At 36.9% G+C, this 17,264-nt stretch overlaps 1 protein-coding gene across 1 annotated transcript in view; it reads right to left on the bottom strand.

The window, feature by feature from the left end:
- The window catches only part of CTNND2 (catenin delta 2), a 1,648,910-nt gene that overhangs the window by 813,536 nt on the left and 818,110 nt on the right, over positions 1–17,264 (bottom strand). The gene's annotated exons all lie outside the window — the stretch shown is intronic.

Below are 17,264 nucleotides of genomic sequence, written 5' to 3' on the forward strand. Positions count from 1 at the left end.
TTGTTACACAAATCAAAACAGTGTCACAAAACACATAAAAAAGACATTACAAAGTACAGTTACACTCATAATAACACCATCTAATAAAAACAAATTGCACACAAAAGTTATAAAGCCTCAAATATATCTGTGCAAAATACCATCAGATATATCTAGAAATATGTATAAAAAAATTAAGTTGGGTTTTAGAATAGGCATAACTTATTTTTGGTAATTTGTTGTTCTTAGTCGTGGTACTTTTTTTGTTGTTGTAATGTTAAGTTGTTTTATTTTGTAACGTTAGGTTAGATTTGTTTGTTTTAAGGTAGGGTTAAGTTTTTTTATTTTTAAAGTTAAGGTTAGGGGGCATAGGTATCAAGCTCCGTATGAAGCTTGATGCCCCATGTTTCTGGCGAGCCTTCAGGCTCGCTGGAAACACAAGTTATGAAGCAGCGGTCTAAAGATCGCTGCTCCATAACCTGTCCGCCTGCTCTGAAGTGGTGGACAGACAGCGCCAGAAATCAACCCGATCGAATACGATCGGGTTGATTGACACCCCCTGCTAGCGGTCACAAATCTGCAGGGGCGGCATTGCACCAGTAGTTCACAAACGTGCAAGTATCGGTGTTAGGTTTTTTCCACTTCCACAATCGCGTGAGAGAAGGGACTGTCAATCACCCTAAATGAAGATTTCTCTTCACCACCTCAGAGGTGTTGAAGAGTTTAAGAAGCAGCTGTCATTAGCAGGCTCATATGTGAGAACCTGAACCCGCAAGGGCTCTGGAGCTGCTTACGCTGTTTTGTACATGGAGCCCTATGTATTTATTTAAGCTAAATTAAATACATTTTCACAAAGTGTTTAAAATTTTATGTATAGAATGAATACCACTATATAGTGATAGATAGATACCCTCACAGCATATGTGTATATGCCGCTACAAATCAGTAATACTAGAAGCATTTTTGCTAAAAGGAAGCATAAACCAACAGGGCACATGTCTTGAGTTATAAATGTCAAAAGGCAGCAGGAAACTGGGAAGGAGTTTTGCCAACTTATCCATAAAAAAAAAAAAATTGCTGACTACACCAAGTTCCTTATTCTAGTGCCTAGCTCAGATTACGGCAGCAATCACTTAAAGAAAAACAGAGTAGATTTTATGGAATATATGTAAATGATTCAGGAAAGGCAGCGTAACAAAATGGCAGCCAACAACCTAAATATGGCTCATATGCTAGCAAACTTAAAGGGACAGTTCACCCAAAAATGTTCTCCCCTTTAAATTGTTTCCAATGATCCATTTTACCTGCTGGAGTGTATTACATTCTTTACAAGTAGCTCCTTTACCCCTATTTTGACATTTGAAATAGCTGATTTAGCCTGTGGTATCCCCACCTATAGTAAAAGTTTGTATACTGGAGTCTAGGCTTTTGAATAGCCTAAGTTAACACAGCTAGAAGAAGAAATTACACTGCCAGTTGGGTGCAGGATAGTTAAAGGGACACTAAACCCAAAATTTTCCTTTCATGATTCAGATAGAGAATACAAATTTAAACAACATTCCAATTTACTTCTATTATTTATATAGCTTATTTTTTTTTTAGATATCCTTTATGGAAGAAATAGAAATGTACATGAGTGAGCCAATCACACAAGGCTTCTATGTGCAGCACCAATCAGCAGCTACTGAGCCTATCTAGATATGCTTTTCAGCAAATAATATCAAAATAAAACCAATTAGATAATAGAAGTAAATTAGAAAGTTGTTTAAAATCGCATGCTTTTTCTAAATCATGAAAGAAAAATTTTGGGTTTCATGTCCCTTTAAGTAATAAACTGATAATTTTTCATTGTTCTCTCTAAGTATTGAGCTTTGGTTTTACAGACAAATATAAGATAAGAAAGCAAGTCTGTGTACACAAAGTGATAGCATAATGAGATCTGATATTACCTGAAACTCAACACATTATAATAGGCTATGGTTTAAAAGCACAAACCCAGCTACTTCATATACACAAACCTGAAAATGCAATTTCTCATACATTCTATACTATGAAGCTGGTATAACAAGTCATTAAAAATGCATTAAAGGGACACTGAACTCAAAATTTTTCTTCAGATAGAGCATGCAATTTTAAGCAACTTTCTAATTTACTCCTATTATCAATTTTTCTTTGTTCTCTTGCTATCTTTATATGAAAAATAAGGCATCTAAGCTTTTTTCTTGGTTTAGGACTCTGGACAGCAGTTTTTGATTGGTGGATGAATTTATCCACCAATCAGCAAGGACAACCTAGGTTGTTCACCAAAAATGGGCCGGCATCTAAACTTACATTCTTGCATTTCATATAAAGATACCAAGAGAATAAAGAACATGTGATAATAGGAGTACATTAGAAAGTTGCTTAAAATGTCATGCTCTATCTGAATCACAAAAGAAAAAATTTGGGTTCAGTGTCCCTTTAATATAAAAACAATTTTACAGTGTACTCTCCCTTTAAATATCAGTTTATTCCCTAGATTTAAGCACCTAACAATTCATCTACATATATGTCTCTCTATACATTTATTCCCATAACACCTATTTATATAGGAGCTATCTATGGCAGACACACTAATAAATGCAAAACTTTCATTGCATTTGTCATAATATATTAAATATCAAATGCAATGATATGTAATGGCTTGCTGACCTCACTGTGGTGGGCAGTCATTTATCTCTTTTTTTCTGCTTACCATCAGAATATCCCATGTTTGCTAACAAGTCTTGTGTTTCTGGACATGCTTTTCTAAATTGTCTTTCTTGCTCAAACATATTACAAAGAAACATATTGTACATTTTCTTCCCTAATGCTAAACAAAAGGAAAAAAAAACACACATGCCCATCATAAGATAAAGTTATTTTAAAAACTGTGGAATGCGTCTTGTTTTTATGCATAGCTTACGTCTGTTAAATTCTACATATTGAAATTACTGTCTATAAACAAAGGATGAGTTTATTGGTCCATTTAGAGTTTTGGCAGAATTCCCAGCTTTACAAATCAAAGCAATAGAATTACAAATACTCATTTTCATAGTAATTTAAGGCGAATGTACAATGGCAGCCACATGCTTCAAGGAAATGTTTAAAATTTTATTTCCATATATACATATTTTTTAATTAGCAATTTTAAAAATTACATTAATTAGATTTTTTTCTGGTTTTCACTGATTTATTGCTTAAAGGGAAATAAAACTAATATGCTTTATCACTTGAAAGTGATGCAGCATAAATGCAAAAAACTGACATGAAAATATCATCTGAAAGGACAAACAACATAAAGTATAGATGGGGTCATCCGACCAGACTTTTTGTTCTCAAGGACAACCAGCAGTATATTGTTACCACTCTTGAACAAAGTCACAACCTTCTGCAAAAATGGAGTGCAACATCTTCATCTTCACCTGACACTCCACTACAAAGCTCTTTGAACCCTATGGTCCCACAATGGGGTCCTTTACCCCAAAGACCATCCAGTGACTTAGCTACAACTACTCAGGCACGAGCAGATGACGATGACTGCACATGAGGTATAGGGGTGGTGGAGCATCTCCACCTCCCCACTGCTCACTAACCACCTGTCAATATATTTTACAAGTGACTTTCCATTGCTCAATGTTTTCTCTTTTTTTCCTCCTCCTTAGGTTTGATATATGCAAAGTATTTTATTTTAAAGTGTATATGTGTCTACTCTCTATACTACTCACTATCTTTTTGTTGTTTCTTCCCTTCTTTTTTCCACCCTTTGTACCAGTATTATTTTCTTTTATTTATGAGACTGTGTTGAATTGTATTTATCCTAAGCAATCCTTCTTTTTTTTTTTTTTTTTTTTTTTCTTTCCCTCCCCTTTTCCTCTCTTGTCCTCCGCCCTATTTGTCCCTTCCCCAACTACCCACCACTGTCTATTGCACCTTACCCCCTTTTTTTTTTTTTTTTTTTTTTTTCTCTGTCCTGATAATCCACCCGACCCCAGTCTATAGCGAGAGGACGCACATTTGTAACTATGCCATACTGTTGTGTCACTCACAATGTGAGAGGACTCAACTCTCCGACTAAGCGCAGTCTCTGCCTTAGATCTTTAGCCAAGGCTCGGGCCCACCTGGTTTTCCTTCAAGAGACCCATTGGGTAAAAGGTACAAAGACACCCATCCAGTCTAAATTGTATCCGATAGTTGAAACTGCCAGTTTCTCTCAGAAATCAAGAGGAACGGCTATCCTCATACATAAAGATGTCTCTTACGAGAAAATTTTTGTTGACTCTGACCCTCAGGGACGATACTTGATTCTAGTCTGTAAACTGGACGGTGCGCTGTATACGCTAGCCTCCTACTATGGACCTAATAAGCAACACATTCGGTCTGTACGCAAGTTTCTCCAGAAACTGGAGACTCTGCGTCAGGGCCTTTTGCTTCTCGCCGGGGATTTCAATCTTATATGGGACCCCAATCTGGATAGACGATCGGACACCCCCCGCAAATTCCCTAAGCCAATGGCTGAACTATCGCACCAATTTCGACACTTAATCTACCGCTTCAACCTATTTGACATCTGGCGTGCCCTTAACTCGACTGCTCGGGATTATACTTATTTCTCTCCAGTACATCGCTCATATTCGCGGTTAGATTTTTTCTTCTGTGACCCGGGTCTTCTGGATGGTGTGACTCGTACTTGGATTCCTCAATGCCCATGGTCCGACCATGATCCTGTATATATTAATTTACGATCCTCCATAGAACTTCAACGAGCGGCAACATGGCGCTTGCATCCTCACTTGTTTTCCAATCCTGGAACGGAGGCTTCCATTGCTGAAGACATTACCGAGTTTCTAGCTTCTAATGACAATGGTGAAGTTGACGACTTCACTTTATGGGCTGCACTGAAAGCATATATCCGAGGGTCGTTTATAAAAATAGCAGCAGCCGAGAAAAAACGTAAAGGAGAAACCCTTGCACAACTTACTATGAGCCTCCGAAAGATTTCTGGGGAACATAAAATGAACCCCACAGATACACTGTCCAAGCAACTAGTGGATCTTAAGGCCCGTATAGTACAGTTGGAGTCCGAGAGGACAGCCGTGAGACTTCTACGGCTTAAAGAAATATACTACCACAAGGGTAATAAAGCTGATAGATTATTGGCCAATAGGTTACGCCAGAAAACGGCGGCAGCACGCATCCCCATGCTGAAGGTAGATGGACGGTGTGTTATAAAACCCACAGATATTGGCAATGCTTTTGCAGATTACTATGCCGCCCTCTATAATCTACAACAGGACGGCTCAATTAGCCCTCCAACATCTGAGAATATTGAGACATTTTTAGCCTCGCTGAACCTCCCTTCGGCTCCCCAAGACTGCATTGACTCTTTGCAGAATCCCATTTCACTAATAGAAATTAAAAAAGCTATCAAATCTCTTAAGGCCTTTAAATCACCAGGACCAGACGGCTTCTCTGATCTATTTTATAAAAAGTTTCAAACTCAACTACTTCCCATTCTAGGACGTTTCTTTACGCTAGCAAGCGAACGGGGCACCTTTTCGGCCGAATTTTTACAGGCCACTATCATTACTCTCCCGAAACAGGGAAAGGACTTGACCCTTTGTGGCAGCTATAGGCCGATTTCACTGTTGAACCTAGACGTTAAGTTGTACGCTAAGATTTTAGCCTCGCGCCTCAATTCTTTACTACCAGCGCTGGTCAGACCAGATCAGGTGGGCTTTGTCCTACATCGGCAAGGCCCAGACAATACAAGACGTCTCCTGAATGTCTACCTTGAAGCTCATGGTTCCCACTTGCCCTGTGTCACCCTGTCGTTGGACGCCGAGAAGGCCTTCGACAGGGTGAACTGGAAATATATGTTTGCTGTGCTGCGGCGCTTTGGTCTTCCGGAGCCCTTCATCACGGCAATCGCGGCTCTTTACTCTACCCCGTCGGCAGTAGTCAGGGGTCTGGGGTTTTGCTCCAGAACTTTCTCAATAACGAACGGCACGAGACAAGGATGTCCAATGTCCCCACTTATTTTTGCCCTCATGATGGAACCCTTAGCCGAGGCCATCCGGTCATGCCCCTTAATCCGAGGGGTATGTATCCATCACACGGAGCAGAAGACTGCTTTGTTTGCAGACGACCTAACAGTGCTTGTGTCGGATCCTATTACTTCTCTTCCCCATCTATTTTCCCTACTGAATAAATTCTCCTTAGTCAGTTACTACAAGCTAAATGTCCTCAAGACTGAGACGTACGCTATTAACATTTCAGACGGGACTCTTAATGAACTGAAACGCACTTATAAGTTCGTGTGGTCTACGACTCATATCAAACATCTCGGGGTTTATCTCTCACATAGTATTCCGAAGATGATAGAATTGAATTTCAATCCCTTATTGTCAACTATTGAAAAATCGACCGACACTTGGAATGTCCCGTCACTGTCATGGCTGGGTCGAATCGCGGCCTTCAAAATGAGCCTCCTACCAAAGCTTACCTACCTATTCTGCTCCCTACCCATCCCGATTCCTAGATCTACAATTTACAAATTCCAACAGCTATGTAACAAATTCATTTGGCGCAATAAGGTTCCGAGACTTGCTACTAATATTCTACAACAACCTCTTCTGGCTGGTGGGGCGGCTGCCCCCAATATCCTAAAATACCATGAGGCTGCCAGACTTTCTCATGTAACCCAATGGAAGCTGCCGTTGGAGAGTCGATGGGCAGAGATTGAACAAGCATCCCTCCCGGCTGGATTCACCCTACAAGATCTAGTGTGGATCCCTAGACACTCTAGGACGCCAGCCCTCTTGACTAATCCTATTGTCAAATCAAATTTGCAGTTTTGGGATAAGGTTTGCAACCTTTCGACCGTAGCGCCGCATCCCTCGCCATCGCATTCCCTTAGGGGGCTGCTATTGTCATTGCCAGACTCCCATCCCAACTTATGGCTCGCTTTGGGTTTGACTAGAATAGCAGATTTCTATGCAGGGGATAAGCTACTAAACTACCAGGACTTTCTTCGGAAGTTTAATCCGCCTCCTCGATTGCACTTTGAATTCTGGAGACTACGTAGCCTTCTCCTCTCGTGGGGCTTTGGTGCGGGCCCACTGAGGTCTAAAACCGCTTGGGAAGTTCGCTGGGATTCTATGACATCCCCCGGTAAACTTCTGTCCATCTCGTATCTTACACTCATGAAGCCTCCAGTTTTCTATAAATCCCCTCCAGTACGGCGATGGGAATCTTCCCTGATGGTTTCAAATGAGCCACAACAATGGCGGATGGCTGTCCAATTAACCAAGAAAGCTATACACTGCATAACCCTGTACGAGTTATTTCTCAAGGTTATGCTACAATGGCATATGACTCCTTTCCGTTTGTTTAAAATCTCGGCAGTCAATTCACCCAAATGTTGGAGGGGCTGCGAGGAGTTGGGAACGCCCCAACATATTTGGTGGTCTTGCAGTCAGATTCAGCCGCTTTGGCAAAAATCAATCCGATACTGCTCTTCAGGGAATATCCACTTACCTCTGTCCCCTAGTTCATGCCTGTTCCACATCTTGCCTAGGAAATTGACTCTACCTCAGAAATTATTCTGTATTTACCTATTTCTAGCTGTTAAATTAGCTGTAGCTCGTATGTGGCTGCAACGCACTGTCCCTTCGTGGGAACAGGTGATGGACATACTGGATTTTGTTAAAAGAATGGAGTCCTATGTCTCCCATGTCCACGGGTCCACAGACCTTCAGTCCCAAATTTGGGCACTTCGCCCAGAGTAATTCCCCCTACAAACACTTTGGGGACTTTAGGTTCCTCTGGTTAGTTGTAGCCGTTGCTACTAATATCCTCCTGCCCATTCCCCCTTTCTTTCCCTTATCTGAACCCTCCCAATCTCTCCCGCTCATATCCCTTGTCGGTGTATACCTCCCTCCTTTTTTTTTTTTTTTATTTATTTCTTCTCCTTTTTGGATAGCTTGACACAGTTCCTTTTTTTTTCTATGTATAATCTGGTTAACATTTCTGATTGTCATATTCTATGTTTAAGCTATAATTTTGGTATGAACATTTATGATGATGAAACCTCTATACACTAAGGAGTTTGCTGACTTATATGGGTTATTAATAATATGGGTCTTTTTTCCACAACAAATGGACTTTTGCACCCTCCCATGGAGAGGTGGGAATAAGATCATTGACCAACAGACACCGAACATGGACTTAAACATCCAGCATTCTCTCTCTTGTGTTCCTTATTTTATGTGATTGTTTTATATAATACTACCTCTGGTTAATCCTGTTATTCCTGATGTATGTACTATTGATATGTATGTACATGCTTTTGATGCTCTTATGTTCATTTATCTTTTAAAACAATAAAAACTATTTAATAAAAAAAAAAAAAATATATCATCTGAAAAATGTAAAAAAGGAAGATATTTTACCTCAAATTTTCTTTCAGCTCACTAGAGTAAGTGCTTTGTGAACAGTTTATACTCAATTTGGAGGAGCAAAAATAAATTATCTTGCACATTGAGTTAACTTTTTTCAGCTGCACTTTAACCCTAAGCACCACTCACCTTATCCCCCTAACTGAAAATAAACCTGTCCACTTGCCACAAATAAACAACTCTATATGCTGCTCCACAATCAACATCACAAATATCCCTAAAGGCTACTTTGAATAACACAAAAACCCCATGCATGATCCCTTATGTGTTATCTTGTGCAAATAAGCCCCAACATGTTTTATAGAAGATGAAGAATATTTAACCAGACTGCAGGACAAGTTTTAATTAATTGATTAAGTAATTAAAAATGTTTTTTTTGATTTGTATAGGTTAGGTGGATGGGATAGGGTAGATGGTGATTTAACATTGGGGAGGACAGGGACACCCTTAGCATTTGCGTGGCCCTGGGCAAGACGAATTTGTGGGGCCCCACATTCCAGCACTCTTATTCCCACTCCCCTGTATGCACTGCTCCCTCTATGGCCCACCCCTGTCCCAATATGCAGTGCTACCGTTATGAAGAATAATAGCATCCTAATACCATAAAGATTTCTTCATAAACTAAATACAGTATTTACATTGCACCTTCTCATACCCTCACCCCTGAAAGTGTGGGACCCCCCAATGCATGGGGCCCTGGGCGGATGCCCCTCTTGCTCGGCCCAAAGGGCAGGCCTGTAGGAGGATCATGTTTGCGGTTAGATATAGCGTGGAGGGGTTATTTGTGATATACAGATTCATACTGTGGGTCCGATTTATAAAAGTGCGGAAGGACATGATATGATGTAGCGTACCATGTCTGCTGCACATTGATAAATGCCGACAGCATAAGCTGTCAGCATTTATCATTCCACAAGCAGTTCTTGTGAACTACTTGTGCAATGCTGCCACCTGCAGATTCAATCGGCTGCAAGCAGGGGGTGTCAATCAGCCCGATCGTATAGGATCAGGCGGATTGATGTCCGCGGCCTCAGAGCAGGCAGACAAGTTATGGAGCAGCGGTCTTTAGACCGCTGCTTCATTACTACTGTTTCCAGCGAGCCTGGAGGCTCGTGCAGATACAGGGGCCGCAAGCTCCATTTGGAGCTTGATAATTTGGCCCCTGTGTCTTTCTGGCCATTACCCGCATACTATTTTTTGCACAGTATATCTCACTGGCTATTGCCTTCATATTATGTCATGCAGACCGTTACCTATATATTCTGTCCTACTAGATGCACATTGTCTATAGCAACTATCAGCCTTCCTGGCAAGACCCTTGCTGGACTCTGACCTCACTGTTTCTTGACTTACTTGATTTGTTCACATGTATGTGCTGAGTGTTATCATAGGGGTGGATTTTTAATACTGTAAAACTCCAGCCACTACATAACTCAATATTCACACGTTTTATATTTGTACTAAAGTGTCACATATCTCCAGCCTCTAAGACCTGATAGGTGACTTAGTTTTAAGGATCTCCCTGTTGGGCTCATTAATTTATCTTACAGTTTTTGACTGACTCAGCTGTGCACAAGGCACAGACATCCCTTCCAAAATGGAGGGGGACACTCCTGACTGAGAAAACTGCAGTGCATTTTTTTTTCTTAACAGCATAACATCTTTCCTACATTTAAAAAATACAAATTTAACAAAAAAGGAGCTATTTAGTAAAAACAAAAATGTGTTTGTATAAATTACACAAACAAACTCCAATGTCTCCCCATGTACATTTTAATCACTTTGTTTTGTATAAGAATAAAAACCAAGGTCTGAAACATACTGTGCAGTAATTGTGCTATGTATCAACCATCATAATTACTGCTATAAATATTAATTAAAACATAGTAGTAGACATAGTCAGGGACAAAAAAAAATGTATTTGAATATTATGTTAATAATATTTATTTGTATACTTCTGTGAAAATGCAGTGGCTGCATTTATTTTTCTTAAAGAAGAAATGACATTACTGTAGACCTTTATAAAACTATAATAAGACTGCTACTGATGAGTTGTTGTTTTTTTAACAAACAAACAAACAAGAACAATGTATGACCTGGAGCCTAACTTGGCCTTCATTAGGAAAATAAGTATTTCATACTGAGTAAATTATTATTTGCTCAGAAAAATAAAAAAAAGATTTCCTCACTGTTTCATTAGATGTGATACACACATGGCTCAGAAAGTTATACCACAATCTTAAAGGGACACTAAAGTCAAAATTAAACTTTAATGATTCGGATAGAGCACTTTCCAATTTACTCCAATTATCCATTATTATATGCACACTTTAAGAAGCAACTGCTACTACTGAGCATGTGCAAAAGTTCACAGTGAGTATGTATAGGAATTTGTGAATGGCTGATGGCTGTCACATGACACTAGGGGCGGCAAACTGAGGTAAATTGTAAAATGTGTCAGAAAAATATTATAACTCTGTTATGCTCTTTTTGATTATGCAATTCTACTGTGTTCAATGGTTCATATGTGTGTGTGTCTGTTAGAGTGCTTTAGGTTTCTTTGGGAAAGAGGAGTACACTATAGATAACACAGTTAAAGGGACCGTGTGCTATAAACATTTATTCCCTTTAATGTGTTCCTAATGATCCATTTTACCTGCTGGACTGTATTAAATTATTTACAGGTGGCTGCTTTACCTTTATTTTGCCGGTTTTACCCCACCTATACTGAAAAATTCAATACTTAGGTATCGGCTATAGAAAAGCTATGCAGACACAGCCAACAGAAGGAAGTACACTCCCAGTGAGAGGTGGAATAGATAAGAGCTAATCTGTTAATTTTAATTGTTCTCTTTAAGGGCCTGTTGATTTAAAGCTCTCCGCTCAGGTGAGATGATATAAAATGATCCTCCAGCAAAGCAAGATCCCTAGTGAAATTTTTAAAAGGCAGATTTTGCTATACTTCTTCATTGGGCATTCCCTGCATTTCTAGATGAGGAGAGACAAGCCCAGTGCAATATAACTCGGCATGGCATGACTGTTCTGCTGCATTTACACTTTGTGCTTTTTTTATATTACTTTACACTTCAGAGTAAGTTTATTACATTCAAACTTTGCATTTTCTATTTTGTATTTTACTTTGTATACAGCAGTGTATTTATGATTGTGATTTTACAAATTCTAAATATGCTTTCACATCATATTTTGTATATTTATATGTATCTTTTACAATCTACATTCCACTTTGTATTTCTTTTCTTTTTTAAATAAAACTGAAAAACTAACAGCTTCTTTTTTTTTGAGAGCTTCATTATTTTGGATGGGCACGATAAGCAAAGATTCTGTAGTTTGGAGTTTAATTATCGTGCAGACTTCACAGGGGCTAAACTCACTGAAATCTCAAAGAAAATGGTGGAACCTAGAAGTCCCAGAGAGATGAGAGAGGCCTTCTATAGAAAGCAATGAAGTTCTCTGTGATATAAAATGTTACATAGAAGAGAGAATGTAACTAGAGAACACTTGGGACTGATATAATGGTTCAGTTGGCATCAACTACAAATTAAACTGAATTGTTTTCACTACAATTTAATTCCTTTTTGCCTATAGTTTAGTATATATTCCTTCTCTATCAGTTAAATAAGTGCATTGTAGATTTTGTGCAATCTTCACCTGCATATGCTGACAGGAAAAATCTGTGAGACCAGCTAAAAACCCAAATTCATATAAAACATACAATTTTAAACAACTTTCAAATGTATGTCTATTATCAAATTGTCTTTTTTTTCTTGTTATCCTTTAATAAAATGCAGGAAAGTAAGTTCAGGAGTTCCTACAGCATTATATGGCAGCAGTTTTGCAACAATGTTATAAATTAGCAAGAGCACTAGATGGCAGCAGTATTTCATGTCATGTAGTGCTCCAGACATATGCACACTACCTATAGTTTTTAAACAGTTTTATACTGGATTCTTATATACTGATATAAGAATCCAGTCTAAAACTGTTTAAAAACTATAGGTAGTGTGCATATGTCTGGAGCACTAAATGACTAGAAATAATAATATGCACAGATACTGATCTGTGCATATTATTATTTCTAGTAGTGTCTATTACATGCAGTTATATGAAAATTGATGTATACTGTCCCATTAAATTTTTTACAAGTAGCTCATTTACCCTTATTTCGACATTTGAAATAGCTGATTTATCCTGTGGTATCCCCACCTATACTGACATTTTCTATACTGAAGTCTAGACTATTGATAAACCTATGTTAACATAGCCAGCAGAAGAAATTACACTCTCAGTAATAAAATGTTCCATTGTTCTAAGTATTGAGCTTTGGTTTACAGACAAATATAAGATAATGAACCAAGTTTGTGCACACAAAGTGATAACATAATGAGATCTGGTATTACCTACAGGCTCAACCCATTTCAATAGGATGTGGTTTAAAAGCACAAAACCAGCTGAGTCATATACACAAATAAACCTGAAAATGCAATTTCTCATACTTTTTATACTCTGCGGCTGGTAAAACAAGTCATTGGAAATACATTAATGGAAAAAATGTTTACATTGTATTGTCCCTTTAACTTCAATTAATTCAGTTTATTAATCACAGAAGGATGAAAAAGATTGTCTGGCCCTGACAACACAAGAGTCCAAATATTTTCTATTTAAATAGTTACTGTAACTGTCGGAATACCTGACTTATCTTCATTCACAGAAAGATGCAATATGCACAACTGCATAATAAAACCAATTAGACGGGGGGATGCAGTGAGAGAAGCAGCCAAACCCCTCCCCAAGGATGTCAAGTTTTTACAATAAAACAGTTTTAAATAACATTTTAAAGGGACACTCAAGTAAACATTAAACTTTCATAATTCAAATAGAACATGCAACAACTTTCTAATTTACTTCCATTAACAAAATGAGCACAGTCATTTTATATTTACACTTTTTGAGACACCAGCTTCTACTGAACATGTGCAAGAGTTCACAGAATATACATATATGCATTTGTGATTGGCTGTCACATGATGCAGGAGGAGTTGAAACAGACATAACTGAAATTTGTCAGAAATAAATCTACTACTCATTTGAAGTTCAGACTACTACTAAGTGCTATTGCATTGTCTTTTTATCAAACATTTGTTGATTATGCAAATTTACTGTATTTACTGGTCCTTTAAATAAAGTTTATTTTTTTTTAATGCTGCTTTTTATCTTAGCATATTCCAAACATTTACATAGGAATATTTATTTCCTTTATTTACCCTATTTACTTCCTTTTTTCTTTCTTTCTTTTCTTTTTTTGTTAAAGGAACATTAAACACTTTGAGATTGTAATCTAAAATGATAAACTGTATAAATAAGAATAACTCTGCAATATACTGGCATTATTTATTTTGTCCCCTTTTCCTGTAATTCCATTCTGAAATTGTGAGCTTTTCATTTCCTGTTAGATTCCACACAGCCATTGGCTGCACACTCAAGTGACCTATTTATAACTGTCCCTAACTGGCCACAACAGAGAAGTTAACCTAAGTTGCAACATGGCAGCTCCCATTGTTTTATAGACACTAAAACTTTACACTTATTTTGTCAATATTAAACAACTAATGGAACTTTAAAAAAATAAATACATCTACATGTTATTCTCAGACTAATCTTTTCTTTGAATACTAATACTAATTTCTATCTAGCACTTATTTAGTGTTTAATGCCCCTTTAATTATGGCTTGCATTCATTTGAGCAAGTAAAGTGCCATCAATTTGTCTCCATTTTTATAAAATCTGAAACAGATCTAACATGCTTGTGAAAATTCAATGAATAGTCGGCACCCAATACCATATTGTGTGGCATCACAGGTTTGGAGTTGGCAATGTTTATTATAGACTAAGATGGGAAGGTGCACTCTAATTACTCAGCAGAACAAGTTGTAAACTTATGTCTATAAAACACTAAACACTAAATAAGTGCTTGATAGAATGACACACTCATCACTAAAAAGATTAGTCTGACAATAACATGGAGATGCATATTTTAAAGTTTCATTAGCTGATTAAATATTGACAAAATGTAAGTGTAAAGTTTTAGTGTCTATAAAACAATGGGAGCTGCCATGTTGTAACTTAGGTTACATTCTCTGCTGTGGCCAATTAGGGACAGTTATAAATAGGGCACCAGAATGTGCAGCCAATGGCTGTGTGGAATATAACAGTGTTCTGCACTTCCATTTCTAACAGGAACTACAAAAACTCAAATTTTCAGAATGGAATTACAGGTAAAGGGGACAAAATAAATAATGAAAGTATATTGCAGTTTTTTTATATATATATATATACGATTTATCATTTTATATTACCATCTCAAAGTGTTTAATGTCCAGTAGGGTTGCAGTTATGTTATCTAGTTAAACACTAAATTCAGAGAGTTAACAAGCAACTGTATTGCAAGAAATAAATAATTACAATTGTTAAAAAAGAACAATGTACAGTAAAATTGGTTTCCACTAAATATAGCCACCAATCAGCAAGTGCTACCTAGGGTTCTAAACCAAAAATGGTCTGGCTCCTAAACTTACATACTAAGAGAACGAATAAAAATTAATTATAAAAGAGTAAATAACAAAGTTTATTAAAATTGAATGCTTTATCTGAATCATGAAAGAAAAAAATCCCTTTAATTTGTTGCGTGACAAGTTGTTATTTCAACTGTATGAGAAAATGTTTTTATTTATTCTTGAATACAAAGTAGCAGTTTTTGCTGGTTTAAACCATAACCCTCATAAATGGACTGACCTTGCAGAGAGAGCAGACATCCTTATATTTTTTCCTCTATGTACACTATGTCCTTCCTATATTATCTGATTAGAGAAATGTAAGTATAATAGAAAAAGAACATTTCAATACAACTATCTCCCACCCCCACTGGGAGTGTAAATTCTTCTGCACCTTCTTTTTTACATAGCTTTAATATCGCCATTACTTAAGTAATACAATTTTTCAGTATAGGTGGGGATACAGTGGACAACATTTGCTATTTCAAATGGCAAAATAAAAGTAAACAAAATATTTGTATTTCATTGGGAACACATTAAGAGTAGAGAATGTTACAGTACATTGTAATTGTGCATGTGTTTCGTAATTGGAGGGGAGGAGTGATCACTGGGGTTGTTGGCTGAGCCCATTACCACTTCACACACACACAAACTATAATGTAAAAAAAAACAACAGCAATATTTTCTATGTAATAATTCATCATGCTTATACTACCTAGATTTAAACATGTTTTTATGCATTACATAACATGTTGATTTAATGTGTACACTGGCCCTTTAAATAGAAACATAACAGCATCACCAGACACAGAAGAAAGAAAAATGTTATAAGCGTATAGAGCCAATTAGCCTCTCTAGTCAGAATATATCTTAATCTGCTTTAAAATCTAAGGCCTCATTTTGGCATTCACACTATTTTTTTTTATTATGGTCTTGTTCACATATTCGGATGCTCAAAATCCTTTTATGTATTAGTGTTTGCCACCCATGTACTATGTATCAGCTAAATAATGTAGAGAAAAGACGACCTATATGTAATTAGGTGGCATTTTGTGTTCAGTTTAATTGGACCTTAGCAACACAAATCTATTGAAATTTAACAAAGAATTCTACATTAAAACCACCACACACTGAAACATAAAATCAACAACAAATTCAAGTAATAGTTTAGATCCTTTCAAGTAAAAATAATGATTTTTGGGTTGGGAAAAGTGCCAATCAAACCACATGCACAAGATTATTATTTTTTTGTTTAAGCAAACTGTGAATAACTTCTTGTTAATTTGTCACTTATGGTCATAGATGCATATTTATCAAGCGCTGTGTTTCTGGCGGAGAGCGTATTGCTCTCTGCTTTCAGCGCGGTCTGTCTGACAGGTCTTTCATAAATATGCCCCAAAACCTCTTAGGTCTTAGTGCATATACATGCAAATCATTACTTTTAACTTGTAATACTACATCATTTTTGCATATGTCATGTTAATTTTACAAATTAATAAGCACTAATACCAGATTCATATCAAGAAGAAAATATTACATATGACGTATTTAGGATAATATGATACTATTGTAATTATAATATTCGTGTTACTAAATACACCTAAAAAAATAAAAAAAACAGCAACAAAATAGATTTTGTTTTTGGGAGGGGGGATATGTTTAAATATGTAAATATGTAATAGTCACACGCACATACGTAAAATATTAAAAAATATTTTTTATCACTAATAAATGGATGATTAGTTCACGCTATTCAACTGTTTATGATAAATTGATACAAGTCACATGTCATAAAATGAAAAACACTCATCTTTAAAGGGAAATTAAACTTTTTTTTCTTTTATTTATTCCGATAGCGCATGCAATTTAAATAACTTTCTAATTTATTTCAATTATCTAATTTTCTTTATTCTCCTGGTATCCTTTGTTGAAGAAGCAGCAATGCACTACTGGGAAAAAGCAACACATTCGGTGAACCAATAGCATGCAGCATATATGTGCAGCTACAAATCAGCTGCTCCTAAGCCTACCTAGGTACCCTTTCCAACAAAGGATACAAAGAAAACAAAACAATTAGACATTAGAAATAAATTGAAAATATTTTTTCTTTTAACTGCCATTGGTTATAATTTATCATACATGGTCCTTACAACTGTTTGTTACAACATTTTGGATACACAACATTGTTACAACATTTGGATACACAATACAAATATTATAGTATATATATCTGGTATCT

Source organism: Bombina bombina, chromosome 5, assembly GCF_027579735.1.
Source record: "Bombina bombina isolate aBomBom1 chromosome 5, aBomBom1.pri, whole genome shotgun sequence".
Taxonomy (NCBI): domain Eukaryota; kingdom Metazoa; phylum Chordata; class Amphibia; order Anura; family Bombinatoridae; genus Bombina; species Bombina bombina.